Source organism: Artibeus jamaicensis, unplaced genomic scaffold (assembly GCF_021234435.1).
Source record: "Artibeus jamaicensis isolate MK-2021 breed Jamaican fruit bat unplaced genomic scaffold, CSHL_Jam_final contig_354, whole genome shotgun sequence".
NCBI lineage: Eukaryota > Metazoa > Chordata > Mammalia > Chiroptera > Phyllostomidae > Artibeus > Artibeus jamaicensis.
The window spans coordinates 42239452-42259138 of NW_026521803.1; positions in this window are offsets into that span (position 1 = coordinate 42239452).

The window sequence follows — 19687 nt, forward strand, 5'->3', positions numbered from 1 at the left end:
GCACTCTCTGTCCAGAGGCATCCACGGGCCAGTGGTGGCCGCCCTGCAGAACCCGCTGTTTTGTCCCCACTCTGCTCTACCCCACTTTGAATGAGCACTGCTGGGTTTGATCAGACCTGTGGCTGTTGCTGTGAATGAAGTTGCCCAGTCCCACCTGCTTTGCCCTCCCATTGTAATGGGTGGGCGTTTTTTGATAATTAAATTACTGTTTACTCTCGAATGAGGAACTGTGCCCTCGTTGCCTGCCTTTGAAAGCGTGGGTATGAACTCACACAGTACCTGCCATCTGTGCCTTTCGTGGGGGTCAGCAGAGATCATTTCTCAAATTCAACTGCTTTATCTCATCTCACGGAATGGTGTGTAAGAACACCTAATAATAATCATCAAGCAAGACAGTTGCTTTTACTCCATTTGTGTACCTGTCTGATGAATGCTAAAATGCTGGAAGGCTGTAAGCAATGCCAGCCTCATTAACAACCCAGCAGAAACGGTTTCCCTGTGTGAGGAGACACCATGGGCCAGCAGGGGGGCGGTCCCCACCTGGACCTCTCTCTACACTCACCCAGAGGAAACTGGAGCCTGAACAAAAAGTTCAAGGTCTTCCTCTACTCTCCTTCTGGGTTTATTCAGCTCACGTTAGAGTAGAGGGGTGTCTAAATAATCCATGATGCACACTGGTGGAACTTACAAGTTCAAATCGAGAGGGTATGGTATTTATTTTTACCTTTCATGAACTTATTTTTTAGTCAATGAGACAGTTTTCTTGGTGTACAAACTGGGCCTATGAATTTTAAAAAATACACATTTTAGCCAGAGAAAACTGCTTGGTTCTTAGTTGGTAACGAGAATTTCTTTGAAATTCTTCCCGTGCTTTGACTTCCAGTCCAGTTACTCTACCCTTCTGTTCCTGGGAATGTATAGTCCTTGGTGGTTGCGACCTGCCAGGACTTCAAGTTCAGAGGTCCGCCCAGCCCCAGAGCAGCTTCCTTTCCCCACCCTGTCCTTTGGCCCTGACATCCTCACCCAGCCCAGCGTCTGAAGTGGGTTTTTCCTACCACACCCGGTCTTGCTCCTCAGGATTTTCTCTGTGACTCAACCTATAGCAAAGCAGTTCATTTAATTTTTCCTGTAATTACCAAATTCTAGTTCTTTTAGAGATGGCCCTGCCTGGTCTAGCCACGATAGCCCTTGAATATCTTCCGATTTCATTTACAAATCATATTTTAATAAGGACAGATACATCTATAAAGTTAGAAAATGAACATCTGTGACATTGTTCCTGTACAATTATGAAAGGCTATTCATAGCATGCTACTTAGCTCCCTTACCTGGCCATTCAGTTTACGTTTTATGCAAGATGCCAAAATAGAGGTAGTCTGAATAGTCTATGACACACACGGACAGAGTCTATATGTTCGAATTTAGAAGATGAAGCGTTAATTTATTTTTATCTGCTTTATTATAAAGAGAATAAGAGACAAGCAGAAAAGCTGGGAAAGGGAGGAAGTGTTAGAATTCTGTGAATCAGCCTTTTTAATAACTAGTGTTTGAAGGCAGCTGCTTGTCAATTTATATTCTTGAAGATTCACATCATTTGAACATTGCTTAGAATTTCACCAGGTGCACAAAACCCCCTCAAGTGTAATCAATTAAAAGTGCATGAATGCCATTTAATTTACCCGCATCCATGTGGTCTCACTGGATGAGGAAGCCAGAAGGAGACTTCAGTGAAGATGCGTGCGCACCGCCATTTTAATGGGATCATTTAAAATACCACATTTTAATTAAATTATACCACTGTTTGATATATTAAAATTTTGGCTTAACTTGTTACATACTATTAAATTTCCCTTTGTGAAGTAGAAATATGATATTGAGTAACAGAAAATCAGTATTTTCCTATTTTTATCAACTTCAGTTCATTATGCTTTGGAAGCTGGGTATAGTTTTGTTCTGTTGCCCATTTATCCTGCTTGGTGTTCTTGAGTTCCCTCGATCTGTGGGTTGGTGTCTGACATTATTTTGGGGAAATTCCCAGTCACTATTGTTTTGTATGTGTCTTCTCCCTCTGGTAGACTCGCATGTTACATATTTTGTAGTTATCCCTTAGTCCTTGGATATTCTCTTGTATTTTCCTCTTTGGCCTCTGTTCTCTTTGTTTTCTGGTTTTTGGGGGTTCATGTGATGTCATCTCTAGCTGACAGATTCTTTCCTCAGTGGTGTCCAGTCTAGAACCAACTCATCAAAGTGATTCTTCTTTTGTACTACAGATATCTTTTTAAAATCTCCAGCATCTCAATTTTTTGTTTGCATTCTTGTTTTTTCTGCCCACACCACCCACTGTTCTTCCACACTCTCTACATTATGCATTAGAGCCCACACTATATTTTAATCACCGTCATTTTAAATTCCTGGTCTGATCATTCCAACATCCTGACCGTGCCTGTTTCCGAGGCTTGTTCTCTTTCTTCAAATTGTGTTTGGTCTTTTGCTATTGCTCGTTACTTTTTTTCTTGATAGCCACATATGATATATTGGTAAAATACTGGGAAAAGGAACTGCTTGCTGTAACTAGGCCTTTAGACAATGCGGGGAAGAGGACGGGGGTGTCCTGAGATTTGCTCCTGGTCTTCAGTGAGCCCGAGCCCCTGCACTGTGGGCCTTGTAGGTGTTCCTCGGATGGCTTTCTCTCCCCTGAGGTGGGAGGTGGTGGCTTGAGCCAGCTGGGTGGGACACAGACCTTCCCAAGGTCACTTAGCCTCTGCTTCCTAGTTTCTACCGAGGCCAGAACCGATTTTTCCTTTGCTTCTTCCACTGCTGAAAGTCCAACACGGTTTCCTCCCGGAATGTTTGTTATGGGAACCTAGTCAGGATCCCGGAGGAAACTCTCAGAATATGGTGGGAAGGGACCCTCCGGTGCCTGGGGATTGCAGGAGTCTGTAATCCTCAGCAGGGTGTGCACGGAGCCCCCACCTCGAGTGCACGGACTCCAGTTCGGGTTTTCCTGCCCGGCCACTGTTGCCGTGAAGTTCCCGCACTGAGCCTTGACCCTCTCTTCGAACTTGGGGGGCGACGGTTTGACCTTCAGCCTTTTTCTTGTGGACCCAAGAGGAGTTAGTTGTTGGATTCTCTGTCTGGGCAGATTTCCCTTCTTAGGATGCAGGGCCACCCTTCAGACCCTCCCACAAAAAAACAGAAACGAAAGTCCACCAATCGATTTTTCATTTTTAATCTTTAATAAAGAGTTGTGTATTGTATTTTTTTATTATGAAAACTCTTCTAGTCTCCACTATGGGTGGCAAGCACAGAAGTAGAAACTGAGACAGCACTGCTAAGAAGAAAATGAACACGGACGTGAGAGGCAAGGACAGCCCCTGAACCACCCGACGTGCATCCCCTTTTATGAGAGAGTGTTCATCTTTATCAAGCCCCAACCCCCTGATTTTTTTCCATTTTGGCTCATTTAAAATTAAAATACAATGATCGCAACTAACATTTGAGATTGTTCTAATTTTGCCGCATCACATAGAAGGAGCTCACATTTTTGTCCTTACTGAAGAATTTCAGTTCCTTGCTTGAATACTGAAGTCCTGCCTTCCTCCTGAGCGTGGAGAACGTCCTCTCTCTCACCAAAAATCTCTGAGACTCACCCTCTTTCTCCACCAGCCGGACTAAGCCCAAGATGCCTCCTCCAGTCTCCTCCTCTCTCCGGATGCTTTACCCAGGCAGTGTGGTCCTTTCAGGGAAGTAACAGGGCCTTGCACGTTCCAGTTCCCACGGGTTGCCCTTTCCTCAGAAAATTCATGTGTTCTGAAGCATTCGTTTTTGTAGCCAGGAACATGTTTCCTGAATGCTCTCAAGTTCATTCTTCTGGCTTTGACTTCAGTGCAATTGTGGAACAGAATATTTTACGTTGCTGTGCTCAGTTTTCACAGAGCAAAATGGGAATGATGAACAGGGGTTCACAGTGTCCTCTGCATTCTCAGTGCTGAAGTTCAGGGAATCAATCCATCATGTGTCTTTTCTTGTGTGGCTAAGACACGCCCGGGTCAGTGCAGTGCCCAGCAGGCAGAGCCGACCTGCATTGGCACAGTAAAACCTGAGGACTCACGTAACTCTGCCACGCTGCAATGTCATTCACAAGACGGTACCACAGACACCCGTGTGAGTTACATTTAAGAACACGTACGTACTTCCATGAACAGTTGTCAGGCTTCATCAAGCATTTTTATTACTCTCCTTAATGGCTGATTCAGAGTTGTGAATGGCTTCATGTGGATATGTATTTATCCATATGCATAGATACACTATATATAACATATTTTTATTATGTATTTATCTTAAGGGTATATTATGTCAGCTTATATTTGCAGGTGGGTTAGTATTTCAGTCAGAGAAATTCTTGTAGTAAAAGTAAACATAAGTAAACATATCATCTAGAAAATAGGTAAGTTGGTGAATGGAAGTATATATATATATAAACATGAAACACATGGTATAATCATATGAAAATATGAATATTGTACTAGATAGGTGACTATAACTATAAATATAGACAAATATGCATAAACAGATAAAACAGATGGGCAATATGTCCAAGGAAAGTAGTTCAAGTGCATGAGGAGTATAAATATGTGGGGACAGGGGCCACTAGCAAGGTCTCGGTGCAGGGCCTGGGTTCCAACTGATGCTCCTGAAAAAAGCTGGTTACTAAGGATGAAGATAGTTACTGAACTCTATCTTGGAGCCTCAGTTTCCCAGTTTGCAAAGTGAGAGAGATTGGCTTTCTCTGGTGACTTCTAAATAGTCTTTTTGATGTACCTGTGACCTCTAGGAAACAGCATACATACAGGAGCAAAAACAAGGAAACATGTGATTTCTTAACCAGATTTGGATCTAATGATGTCTTAGTGGGATAGCCAACTAAACTGCAAATGTGAGTATAAACTAAGATTTTAATCAAGAACCTGCTATAATTGCTTATAAACTGAGTCCTCATCACCCATCTTGAACTCCAAGTCAATTTGCATTTGCCACAGTGTACCAGACGACAGCATGCCTTCAGTGCTCACCTCCACTCTTCTAAGAACCTGTCGACTCTCAAATGCTCTTACTGTAATTGAACAAAAAAGCACTTTTTGTGATTTTTCTTATTTCTGCGGATATGTTGGATTGATATACAAAATCCCTGAAATTTGACTTAATCACACCTGCTTTACCGAGGGTCAGCTTTATACCTCTTTATCTCCTGCATATAATAGGTCCTTGGAAAAGCTGAGCCAATAAAAATAAGAATGCTTTTCAATCAGTGATATCAACATAATATGGAACATGGATTGTCTGGAAATTATGGGATCAAAATGTGACTATCTGGATAAGAAGTAACCCTACCCAGACATGTGAATGATGCTTTTCTAACTCAGAGAGAAAACACTAGCATTCTCCCAACTCTCTGTCCTCACTCTCTATAACAATAAGTAATTCTTTTAAAGGTTTTATTTATTTATTTTTAGAGAGATGGGAAGGGAAGGAGAAAGAGAGGGAGAGAAACATCAATGTGCCATTGCCTGTCATGCACCCCCAACTGGGGACCTGGCCTGAAACCCAGGCATGTTCCCTGACTGGGACTCAAACTGGTGACCCTTTGGTTCGCAGACCCATGTTCAATCCACTGAGCTATACCAGCCAGGGCTATAATAAGGAATATGTTTAGAGCAATAAAACAAAGGCCTGGTTATCTTCAGCATCATCGCCGAGGTGCCCTGAGCCTGATGGGCTGATCACGAGGAAGGAAGAGGCGCCCATGACTTCGGGGAGCCTTTGCGGCAGATGGTAAGCTGAGGTGCAGAAGTGATGTGTCGCAGCTGGGATCCTGGCATGATCGTTCTCAGTACAGTCAGGCACTTTTGGGTATTCTAGCTGAAAGGGAGCTCAGAGACCATTTGTTCCCCATCATTAAAGGTGTAGCAACAAGAAACAAAGACCCACAGAAATGAAATGTCCTATGCAAATTTCAAGCATCTTGTGGGATTGCCACTTCTCTTAAATTGGCCTTGAGTGGCCTTTCTCTCTTAATTATCAACCCTAGGAGTCATCTCACTGCTCATCAAAACACAACTGAAAACTGTGTAGGAGATCTTTTCCCATTACCCCTCTATTCTGTAGCATAGCTCAACTCCAGAGATCTAACACCCTGGATGTTATAACACCCTTGAAGATGCTCGCCTCTTCAGGCCTTAGAAACCGAACATTGCAGAATGTGCCATAAACCCGTGATCACATTAAGAAATGGCTTTCTAAAATTGCATTAGAAAAAATACAGAAAAGCAAACAATAGGGTGCAAAGTCATTCATCAATTCCATACATTAAAAAAAAAAAAGTTCTGTGAAGTCAAGAGTGAAAGCCACCCTGAATCTCAGGCCCTTCTCAAGACAAAATCTCACTACAACGTTAGCAGAGGAAAGGGGTTCTAACCATTCCGTGTTTCCCATGTGTGGTTCTGCTGTTCTATTTCAATAATGTGATTATGGAAATAAGGAACTCAGAAAAGAGAGTGAGTCAAAAATGTCACGGCCAAATTGAGCATTTTGGGGATGTTTGTATACATCAGTCTTAGAAATGACCCTCTGAAATTAAACTCGATGAAAATTGCATTCTCTCCAGTTTCAATCTCATGTTCTTGCACCTGTGACTATGAACAGATGTGTGTGCTCACATGTGTGTGTTGAGGGATAAATAGATGGAACTAAGGAAGACAGATCCTACTTTTTACTTGCAAGCTGGTATTTTCCTTATTTTTTGATGTATACCTTTACGTAAATGAACCTAGACGTCACATTTGATTTTCTATTAAGGTTTTCTACCTTAGTTTGATGTTTCTACTTCAGTGTTGAATTTTTACTCCCATGGGGTTGTGCTAACCTGAGCGGCCATGTGGCTCTAACAGCCCCCAGACTTTTTCCAGGACAAAGGAGCAGCATTCGGGAAGGATACATCATTTCGGATGAGCACTGATATTATTCTTGTGCTCTGTTAGTGTATCACTGATAGTGCTACCTTTTCTTCAGAGAGTTATGAGAACCAGGTCACTGTTCGTGGCTTTAAACAAGCTTTCAAAGTTGTGCAAACAAGGGGAAAACCTAATGCAAATCAAAAATGAATTAATTTGCACCATAAATTTTTCTGTTCCTCCATAGACGAGCAAGGTGTGAGAATTCTCTGAAAGCTGTGAAGTTATGTTTCTGCCTTGTTATAGTGCACCCGAAAAGTGCAAATAATAAATCTCATCCAGTGGAAGGGATACTGGCTTTTCAACCTTGCTTGAGATCCTTCATTCTTTTGATAAAATTGTTCCATCAAGCCTACGTATGTTGCTACCAAAATTCACAGAGGCGAAAGCAGGGGTAGTGTGTGACTTTGGCTTTTACTCAGAGGGAAATGAAACGCTACTGTGGCAGGGTTTTGAGCAGAGCAGTGATGCGAAAACCTATTTTAGAAGGACTCATCCATCTGAGAACAGAGAAAAGACAACTGCAGAAGCGAGGGGACCTTGCCAGGAAGCTATTGTCACAAGGCAGGGAGAGTGCGTGGTGGGCGGCATTCGGAACAGCAAGTGGCATAATACTAGTTTAGACTGTACATACTTATACATATGTAATATATCCTTACATGTGTTATATATACTAACATAATGGGATTATAACTAAGCAGAAATCATGGATTATAGGTAACATCCCTAATTGTTTTTTAGACATTTAAGGGTTTTACTATTGAGCTTGATCCTATTACTTATATATGTTGATCTTCCAATAAAATGAATTACAGAATCCAAAAGCATACATTATTCTGAAATACCCTATGGCTTTAAATTAAGAGAAAAATTATTCACTGCTATAAAGTGAACCAATCTCTCATCACCCAATAGAATTGAAGTGCTTAATATACTGGTGGCTTGTTATGCAGTTATAGAACTGTTTTATTTTAATACTTTGGTCTGCCTAGGAGAACAATATTTCTAGACATTTTTCTGCCCATTGCAAAATTTTAACATACCCAAAACTATAATGCAATAGGAAAAAAAGTTACCATTACACTATTCCAAAAATGCTAAATTCTTCCTTTGAAAAAGGTGTGACTGATGTAGTTTAAATATTGGAGAGTAAAATGTCAGGCAAATTATGGTATGTACTGCATTAGTCCATTTCCATAAAGTTCTATGAATTAAAAGCGAATCTATAGTAAGGAAAGCACAGGAGTGAGTGGGTGCCTTGGGAGGGTCCTGGGAGGAAGGGGCGTGAGGATACTCTTTGGGGTGCAGATATGTTCATTAAATTGAAAGCTATGATGATTTGATAAGCATATACATATGATGCAACATATCGAGCTGTGTCATTAAATATGCACATGGTATTATGTCAATTATACCTTAACAAAGATGCTAAAGAATTAGTATAGTTGTATTTGCATAATTTCTCTCCAGCAAAGGTATGGGGACATGTCTGTTTCACCGAAAGCTGGCACACTTCAAGCTCCGGAGATTTCTAAAACGGCCCTCCTTGTCCTGTTTGGGGCCATCGGTACTTGTTCATGCCTTTTATGTCAGTTTTATGAAACCTTTTTGAGGATATCAGCATGAAAATTAGTATGCATTCATGGAGACAAATGCTTTTGAAGGGAAAAACTTTCAAGGGTAATAAACTTAGGCCATTAGAGAGTAATGTGTGTTGTGCTTCTTATAACACAGTTCTGAAGAATATAAAGGACCCATGGACAAAGCCAAAGGGGGGAAGGATGGTGGTGGGTGGGGTGGGGGAAAGTGGTGGTGGGAAAAATAGAGACAACTGTACTTGAACAATAATAAAAATGCAAAAAATAAAATAAAATAAAAAATAAACCATTAAAACATATTAATACCATTTAAAAATGCTGAGACACTTCAAACAAAAACACAAATTCTACCATGGAGAAGCAGTCCTTTTAAACACAAGGTGAGCACCCTTCTGCGTGCGTGTGTGCGTTTGCAGACACAGGTGGGTGACGAAGACGAAAGCATGTGCACAGATTACTGAAAATCGGGAAGTGCTTTCACTCTACTGACACCTCCACTACTTCTCTGCTGATGGTTCCCCCTGAGCCCCCTCTTGTCCTTCCGTGACTTACGATCCTTGATGTGGGTGAAATGAATTCACATGAGGTGTGTGTGAGTGTTCCACTAAATTTACATAATGATATATGTCTGATATAGTGTAATAAAAATACAGAATTGTTTCTAAATCGAAAACTCACTTAAGTATAATGTAAAATAAGTTGACATGCAGATGCACGTTTGGCCACTGTGTCTGTACACAGACATTCTTTCAGCAAAACTGACTCAAATTACCCACGTTTGTGATATTGAATTCAGAATCTCAGAGGACATGTCACAGATTAGAAATAGCACATCAGTGGAAAGTTTTTGCATTTGCCTCAGAACTTGTATTTAAACAAGCACCCCTTTTCTTGCTAGTAACATGTGTATAACAGAATTTCACTTTGAGGGTATAATACACTCTTCTTAACAAATTACCTCAAAGCATTAATTTATTTATCTAAGCTCTTATCTATTATCAAGGCACTAACTGATGTTTTTACCCACTATTGTGAAAATGCCCATGTAGCTACTTTTAAGTTTTGTTGTTTTGTTTCACTTGCGGTGCATTTGCAATTTTGGAATTTTTCCACTTCAATCTTCCAAGATATTCCTGCTCATTTTGTCTGAGATACAAATTAACCCAACAATTCCAGCCCCCACACAGGACAAAGTGACCAGGACACAGAAGGACATCCTTGTTTCCTGAATGTCACCTGTAGTTAAGATCACCTGCTGTGTAAAACAGGAGACAAAGGCAAAGTCCAGGATGTTTAAAACTGACTCGTAGGCATGCCTGAGTTTGGAGACAAACTCTTGCTGCCCACGTTAGCCAACTCTGTCTTATTTTTATGAGAATTATCACCAAAGGTCAGGAGATACGTCAGTCTACTTTGCAGGCCACAGATGAATTTATAGGTATATATTTTGAAAGGCAAGAAATACAAAGTCAGAAAGTCAGGGTGTCCATCTGCCAGGGGGTTCCCAATACACCACCTTTACTTCCTGTTCAGGCTGACAGAACACAAGGAGCAGATAGGGCTCCACTCTCTACCCACCCCCAGCGTTTTCATTCGGGACAACCCCACCCTTTGGCACAAGTCCTCTTAGGAGGGAGGTGCAGAAATGCTCTCTCCTCCCTGTGGGAGACCTAATCACAGCCTCTGCTCTCCAAATAAGGGGTCTCTGTCTCTTATCTCAAGAAGGTGGTCGGTCAGTGGTTGGGTGGGGTTGGGATGTACTGCAGTGTAGGAGCATAGAAGTGTGGAGTGAAAAAGAAAAAAAGGAAGAGATTAATGGGCAGAGACCGTGATGCTCACTGGGGAGGAAGGGGTTGGGAGGCAGACGAGGGTATAGAGGGGCTTGATGGTGATGATGGACGGAGACTTGACTGGGAGTGACCACACGATGCCCTGAAGCCACTTCTGGAGAAACTCCGAGAGAAAACCAGATAAAGACAGAGGCTCCAACCTCCCTGCTACAGCTGTGGGTCTTCCCAGCAAGGAGGAGGAGCCTTCAGAAGAGGCCATGCCTCCGTCTCCCCTGCTATCAGTAAGGCTCCAGACACCATGAGTTAGAGACAATCTGCCCATCTGCATCCACTTTGAATTTCTAACCAACGGGATGTAACAAAAATAAAGGGTTGGCTCATGGCACTAATTTTGGAGTAATTTGCTTTGTAGCCGCTGCAACTCGGTGGACTAGCTGTAGCCAGAATCCCACGCGTGAGTGACAGGGAGTCCGTCAGGACATGTGACCCGATGTTGTTGGGTTAGTTGTTCCACAGCACACACACATCCAAATCATCACACTGCACACCTTCAACTCTCACAATATTACACGCCAGTTACATACACCTCATTAAAGCCGGAACAGTGTTTGTAGGTAAGTAAAGCCATCCTTCCTGGGGGGAGGAATGGTTGTCACACCACCAAAGTCGTTAGCCACCACGCAGCCCCCGTGGGGTGGTCAGGCACTCCCAGCATGGCAGAGGAGATTGCCGCATGCTCTACAGATACAGAATGTCACTTGTCGTTTTAGAAGATCGTGTGGTCCCTTATTTAAACACAGGGCTTACTTGCTAACATATTACTTTGTGACTTTTTGTGCCCAAGTTTGTTTCATTGCTCATTAGAATTAATACTAAAAATTGAAAGTTTTTATTGCCTAAACCAGTGCTTCCTTGGAATAAGGGAAAAGTAATCCATATTTATGTGGAACTCATTTTGACAAGTTTTTTCCTCTACTGAGGAGTAGAAAAATTATATGGCTATGGCAATACATATGAAATAAAATGCTCACAACATGCACTAATTTATTCTTAAGAAGTGCCAATTTTGTTCATATTGAGTAAAAATATTTCAGCTGTAAATAACAGATGCTTCGATTTCTCTGTGCAGACACAAACTGCAGGTAGCAACCTTCATTCAGGTCCAAGTCTGACCTTCACTGATGAAAAATATGAAATATACTTTGCACTACACAAACATTCTTCTCTAAACTCGCTTAAAGGAATTACCTCTTCAAGTCATTTGAAAATGATAGTCACGAACTATCTGAAATTCACTTTGTTAATCATCTTCATTGCTATACATTTTATAAAGACAGCAATAGATGCCCAGATGGAACAATTCAGGTTTTATCTGCTTCTTCTCTGTACCTGCTTTTACCCCAGACTCCCCAACCCACAAAGAGGGGTTGACAGAAGGAAACCTAACAGGAGAAGGTCTCAGAACACCGACAAAGCAGATACCCAGCCTTGCAGAAATTAAGGTTTTGACTTTCCATAACACAAAACAGGTTACACACAACAAACTTGAACTAACCTATGCATAGGAATAACTTTTGTCTATCTGGTAACATGTTGTTGACTAGGAATTTTACATCAGAATTTTGTTTTATATTATTTGCTCCTATAATTCCATGGGCACACCAAGATTGTCATTCTTTTAAGATTGTTCTTCTCTGCTTCAATATTTTGCAGCTAATAAATATAATTATTTCTGTTTCCTCCAAAAAAGACTTTAAAGCGTACTGCCTCTCAAATAATCCCAATCATTTCTCAAATTTTTGCACTTTGAATCTTGTGGAAGGAATTGAGTTACAGCATTTGAAAAGAATAAAACCACTCACGGAATGTGTTAGCCATGTCTGGACACAGTTTAATTTTTGTTCCTATGCTTTTGCCAAATGCGCTTTTCCATAGTATCCTTTTTGCCCTGTGCACGCAGCCCGTTCGTAAAAGTTTCGCCGGACACGTGTAACGACGGCACCGTTACTCAGCCCCACAGAGGCGAGTGGCAGACATGGGGCAGAACCGGTCCCATCTGAGGCTGCACCCCAGGGCCATGGCACCATGCTGCCCTCACTTCTTCGTCGCTGCTACATTGAATTATCTCAGGATGTGGTTGAGGGGCGCTCCTGGGCCTTCTCCCCACATCGGCTAACAGCTGGGCGCCAAAAGAGCTCAGATGAGCTTCCAGATGATTTCTCCCTAAATACCTATCCCAGGTGTGGTAGGCAGAGAGGGCACCTCTCAAAAGGATCATTTGAAAAGCTTCAACCAAGCAGCCTATACATTCTAATTAGACACACAGTATCTGGAGTATGTGTGTGTTTGGGGAGGGGCTTCCTCTTGGGATTTGCAGACTTTAGCTGCCCTTCCAAATGAACCCAATTACCATGCTACTGCCCCAGTAAAACTCTGTATCATCAAAGACTATCCGCTCGTGGCACCGGGAGAGCCAGCAAAGCGTGACACACACCAACAAATAAATAAGCTAATGCATGAAAAGCAAGCGAGCGAACAAAGGCCACTTTTCCAGGAGCGCCAGCCAGTGGGATGTGAAACATTTAGTCAGAGACCAAGGTTTGGCCCTCGGTTCTTGGCCTGCTGCTTAGATAAGCAACAATCTCACTGACTCCGGGCTCCTCATGAGGAAAGAAACATAGAAAAGAACCACATCCGCATGTGTGTTATGGATATCAAATGGGCACTTTTGTGTTAAATGGCACCACCCTGAATTGCTGGTGTAATAACCTACACACCCTGTATCCACACTGGATGGACGGTCACCGGAAGACCTCAAGATCTTGAGGTCCCAAGGGTCCCCTGATTGATGCCCATTCACAAACCTGGGAGGCTACCTCCTCATTATTAGCCTGTTAGTGCTGAACTCGAGAGGCCGTTTCTGGTTTTCAAACAAGGAGTGCCATGAATAAGTGGACTCAAGTCTTGTCAACACTGAGCACCTGCCCTACCGCCCTACAGGAGTTGCACTTGACCGTGATGAGCTGCACTCTGACAGGCTCCAAGGCTGACAAACACCACCGAGGTGGGGAGACCAAGTATCCCCGGTGACTCCCTGGGAAAAGGCAGCTGTTCACATACACACACCGCCAAGTCTACCGGGTAAAAGGAAACCACCTATGGGTGCTTGCTAGACCTACTGTGATCCCAGCTGTGCCTCTTCAAAATTCAGCCATCATAAACAAAGCAATAAACAACAAGTGTTGTAAAGGTTGTGGAGAAAAGGGGACCCTAATTCACTGTTGGTGGGATTGCAGACTGGTACAACCACTTTGAAAAACAGTATCGAATTTTCTAAGAAAACTAAAAATGGATCTGCCTTTTGACCCAGCAATTCCACTGCTAGGATTATATCCTAAGAACCCTGAAACACCAATCCAAAAGAACCTATGCACCCCAATGTTCATAGAAGCACAATTTACAATAGCCAAGAGTTGGAAGCAACCTAGGTGCCCATCAGTAAATGAATGGATCCAAAAACTATGGTACATTTACACAATGGAATTCTATGCAGTAGAGAGAAAGAAGGAGCTCCTACCCTTTGCAACAACATGGATGGAACTGGAAAGCATTATGCCGAGTGAAATAAGCCAGGTGGTGAAAGACAAATACCATATGATCTCACCTATAACAGGAAACTAAACAACAAAACAAACAAGCAAGCAAAATGTAACCAAAGACACTGAAATAGAGAACAGGCTGACAGGGACCAAAGGGCAGAGGGGAGGCAATTTTAGGGGAAAAGGGGAAGGGTTTACAGGAACAAGTATAAAGGACACGTGGACAAACACTAACAGGGGTGGAAATGGGAGGGAGGTGGGGAGCACTGGGTGGGGGGTGGGCTGGGATGGGAGTAAAAGACAGATAACTGTACTTAAACAATAATTAAATTAAAAATTGCAGCAAAATTAGCTTATTATGTGTACAATCTCCCTTTACAGGCCATGAAACGTAGATGTAACTTCCATGCTTCATACTGTGTCTTTTTACCAAGTCACTGCATTGTTTCTAGTTTGTAACACAGTGAGGAAACATCACTATACTTTACATTTACTCGTGTTTCCACAGTGCCTGCACGAAACGAGGACTGTGGACCCTTTTGTTTGGTCATCTATTGGCCAAAGGAGAACTGGGCATGCCGGCCCAGCCTGGGTGCACCCGAGGGACTTCTTGCTGTCACTCCTGGTACTTCCACATGGTCCCTGGATCAGCCACAGCTACACAGCACAGGAGAGCGTCTTCCAAGTACAATCCCCCCAGAGCCACGGGGACAGTCTACACCCGGACCAAATTACCGCGTTATTCCCACGTTGAGGAAGAGCAGCTCTAGGCCCCACTCCAGTGTCCTAACAGGCCTTTCTTCCAGGTCTCTGCAATGGGAGGGGTGCCAGTGTCCCTCCGAGCCCACCTCTAAACAGACGCTAGTGGCTCATCCAGAAAAGCTACTGGTGGTCAGCACCATTGTGTGTATCAGTGTTTGTGCTGATTGAGCCACTAACATCTCTCTCTCATATATATATATATATATATATGTATATATATATGTGTGTGTGTGTGTATATATATATATATATACACACACACACACATAGAGAGAGATGTTTGTATACAATCAACACAGACACGATGCTAAAAGACCACAGACGTTTAACAGTGAGTGGTACCATTTGCATTTCTGAAGTTACATTTGGCAATAAAAATCATTGTGACTAAATAAAATAATAAAAGTACTTTAACTTTTGAAACATACACTTGAGTCTTGATTTATTTTTATTAATGCCCATATAATGAAGTATCTAAAATCCAACAAAACTCACATAGCATTTTATTTGGTTAAAGGTTAAAATATGAAATTCATAAAGAGATAAATGCTGATTTTATTCAACTAAAATAGAATAAGTGTATCTTTAGCATTTAAAAGTTTTTTAAATGAGAAATATGTTAATGTGTATCATTTTTATAATCAACTTAAATTATTAAAATCTTACCCCAGTCTTTGCAAACATTTTTTGCACTATAGCTTGATGCAATAATCACTTCAGTGAACACAGGTGAAAAGAGTAATAAGAAAAAAATGAATTTCTAACATATACTATAAAAAAATCTCAAACTGCAACTTATTTGAAATTGAATAGCTGATCAATGTGTCTTATATTCAAAATGAAACAAGGAACTAATGAAAACTTGTGAGTCTCCTAACCATTATGTATCCCTTACATTTTGATAAAATAATATAAGAAAATAGCCAAGAAAATCAAAGACTTCAGTTTGCCATTCATCTTTATCAACAATCTAAATGACAATCTACAACCTGAACTCAGAAGCACATTACGAAACAAATGCTGTTTGGGCAGTTAATAAGTACCTAATACTGTTGAGAAATAAATTCCGAGATGTCATAAATATGAAACATCAGGGTCAGTCTAAGACCGTGCAGTGAGCTGACGCCTACTTTCAGGAGTCTGGGTTTCGTACTTCTTCACACACTCCAGGTGGGCTGAGCGTGTCCGTCTGCCAGTGGGAGAGGCAGGATGGTGAGGCCCGTGGGGACCCTTGCTCATAACTGCTGTTGGGGGCTGGTTACCCCTGGGAAGATGGGGAACAAACATTCAAGTGGTTGAAGAAGAGAAGACAGAGTATTAAAAACTCCCAGCTACCTAAAGACAGGCTGTTCTATCTTGAGCTCTGTGCAGGGTTTTAACACCAGATGGAGTGTCAAAACGCATAACCCAAGAATGAAGGCAAAGACTCTACGAAGGCAAGGCAGGCAGACTATGGGAGCTGGTGACATTAAACCACAGATTCACGCAGGGGGCGGATCACAAGTCAAACTGCCCTAAAATAAGCCTCCAGGGAGATACTGGTAACAAAGACCATCTGACACTTATTACATAAACAGATACACCCATCCATCCCAACCCACACACAAACAACTTTCTCTTTCTTCTTAAGTTGAAGATCTTTTACAAGACATTAATGTAGTATGAGAGAACATGTCATGAATCTCAAAGAGAAAAATGAGGAAAAAATGTGAAGGAGCACCATCTGCTCCTTCCCAGAGACGCGCATTCTCGCTGCATGTTCCTGCATCTGGACAAGCCACGCAGCGGAGGGCCAGCTGCCTCGCCAAGGACAATGCAGAGTGCATGGCCTCCTTTTGCCCTGGTGGCACCTCCAGGCCTGGGGTTGGAAGGGGGTTGTGATTATTTTCAAATGATTTTGTGTTCTTTAGAGATTGTAACAAATGATCGTGAAAAAAAAAACAAAACAAAACAGTAAATGCTACTTGGCATTCCTTTCCCTTCAACTGGGACCTGAACAGCAAACCCACGTGAACCAGCACTTCTGCAGAGTGCGTTCCATTCTTGCCATGAAATGCACCAAGAGTCATGCAAGTCACTCACCCTGGGCTGCGTGCTGTTTAATCTAGCAGCAGCTTCTTGGAACTCTAACAGCCTATAAGAGTTTATTTGATGCTTTAAACTCCTTCACAGTGTCCATTCGGACTTGTCCAGATTGCTTATTGAGGCGGAATGGATTTTTTCTCGAAATCGGCTTCACAAAGCAGATAAGTGTGTGTGCACATGCGTGCACACAGTTGCAATCATGATCAAAGTTCCCCCCATTAATAGGTGACTATGAACACTTCAGCCCTCTGTACTCCACGTATTCTGAGAAAAAGAGAATTTTCAGGGCATAGGGAATACACTTCTTCAAACATGTTAAGAGCTGCGATGTTAATGGCTAGGAAAGGTGTGCTCGGTGGCTCCAAATCTCAGAACAAGAACAAAGAGATGAAGGTGTCAGAAAACCTGCTCAGTACCAAACATTCCCACAGCACTGACTGCACTGGGGGTACCTCGGAACCCTTGCAGGTGTCAGGCTGGCATGGAGAGAGCAAAGGCGATCTCCTCTCCGTGATCGCTGCCCAGTGGGCACTGACGGCCTGGGATTCCTCCACCACCACCGTGTGGGGGCTTTTTACTGACCAGGAATGATCTTCCCATGCATGCTGTAACGGTTTCCTAGGGCCGCCACATCAGTCCTGGGTTTGTTTCATGGGACACGTCATGAGAAGAAAAAGTCAAACGCAAAACTGGGATGGCTTCAGACAACAGAGTTGTATTGTCTCCCGATTCTGAAGGCTTAGGGAAGGGTCCTTCTGGCCGCCCCCTGGCTGCTGGTGGGCACTGGCCATCCTCAGGGTTCCCAGGGCCATCCAGGTATTGCTCGTGTCCCCACTCGGTCAGCTTCCCCGAGTGTGTGTCTTCTCTTCTTATAAGGGCACCAATGGCAGGGGTTAAGAGTATCCAGGGAGGGCTTTAGAGAATTACTGAAGGACCCACACAAAACAGTAAAGTAAATTATGGACACATTTCAACTCCTTTCTGCTGCTGAGACTCTTCTTTTCAGGGACAAGCTGTACATATTGTAATTAGTGTTAGTTGTCATGATGGAAAGAATATGGAAGCACCAAAAAAATAAGGAAGCCCATTCATGTTTTGGGGATTTTTGTTTGTGGGGTTTTTTGTTTTTTTTTTCAGTTAGTCACTACCTACCCACCCCAGACCTTCCACGCTGCTGCTGGGGTGCTGGGAGCAGATGGCACGGTGGCCCTGTCCTCCAGGGCGCTGTCTCGGCCAAGGTGAGCCTCTCCTCTCCCCCGAAGTTCTCACACTGGACTCAGCATGTTCTTTCTCTCCCCCAATCCGAGTCACTTTGAGGAACAGCCGTTACATTTGGCAGACTAAGGGATACCCAGAAATATCTCCCTCTGGGATTTTAATCTCTTAGTTTTGTACTAATGAAAGACACAGAGATTGTTTTTCAAGGGGGAATAAAAATGCCATTTTCATTTTTAGAAAAATCTTCATGAAATATTGGGAAAATAGGGTCCTCTATTCCTGACCACGGCTGTTCCTCATGCTCGTGAATGAACCTGGAAGTCCAGGGCACCCTAAGAACATTCCTCAACATGTCCCCTGAGTTCTTTCACCTGTGCCCGGAAGAGACCTAACTGGCCTCTTTAGTCATGAACTTTTTGTTGTTGTTGTCCATGCCAAAATTTGTCTAAATTTAGCTTCTTTGCCTTGGGTTTTACGCTATAATGAAGAAACCTTATATTATAAAAAATATGTCTCTCACAGCCTATGATTCCAGTCTGGCACATTAATCTCATATATACATGATAATAATTACGCTTCCTATCAGCTCTGCATTTATAATTTTGACTTTGCAAATCCATTTTCAAAGTCAGCCAGAGTTGGAGAAAGAAGAGTATTCATTTATGTTTCTTGGTTTTTTTTTTAATTGAATGTCGCTGACAGTTTTATCTCAGCACTGCTGTGCCGTTTTATGTCTCATCTCTCTATGTAAATTTGTAGGGCGGGGTGCATATGCCGACTTGCCAACACCAACCTACCAAACAGGCAATGCTGCCCCTGAACGCAGAGTTTGCAGTTACTGGGCTGTCTTGCTAGGGCAGGGCCTGGATTTTAATTTTTATTCCACTTATTTAAACAGAAAAAAAAAGTTTACCCATTTCTCCCACCCCTCACTGCCCACCTCTTGCCACCATTAATCCGCTTTCTGTATCTCTGAGTTTTTTAAATCAGAATATAACCCCATAAATTTCTGTCAACACCGTTATCTTCCTTTCTCTTCTGCATGTATTAGAAGTTTTAGGCTAAGGAAATCTTTTGTTGCTATTAAATTTTTGATTGGGCAAATACCATAAATATTATAGATAAAAACGAAGTAAAAAGGTGCAGTTTAACAAATCAGTACAGAGAACGCTGTGATCACGTGACCCGAGTGACACGTTAAGTGTAATTCCCATCCCAAATGGCAGCCTGTCCTTCCCAAACACAGTGACTAAAGGACGATCACTTTCCTAAATCTTTAGAGATGACTCGCTTGTTTTTGCTTATATTTTTATCACTGAAATATGTATTGCTAACCATTCATTTTGCCTGCTTTGAACTTTGTATAAACATGAAAAAACTACACGTTCCTCTGGGTGTTTCTTCTGCTCAGTGTTTCTCTGAGACTGACCCAGCGCTGGATGCAGCTATAATTCCTTCACTGATTTTGCTTTCTCGCACGCCCGTTGATGAGTGTATCACAATCTGTCGGTGTGTTCTACGTCTGACACGGTTTGCTTTGTCCCCAGTCTGGGCTTCTGGGAATCACTGGGCTGCGAGAGCCCTTGTGTGGGCTCCTCGATCCGTGTGCACACACCTCTGTTGGA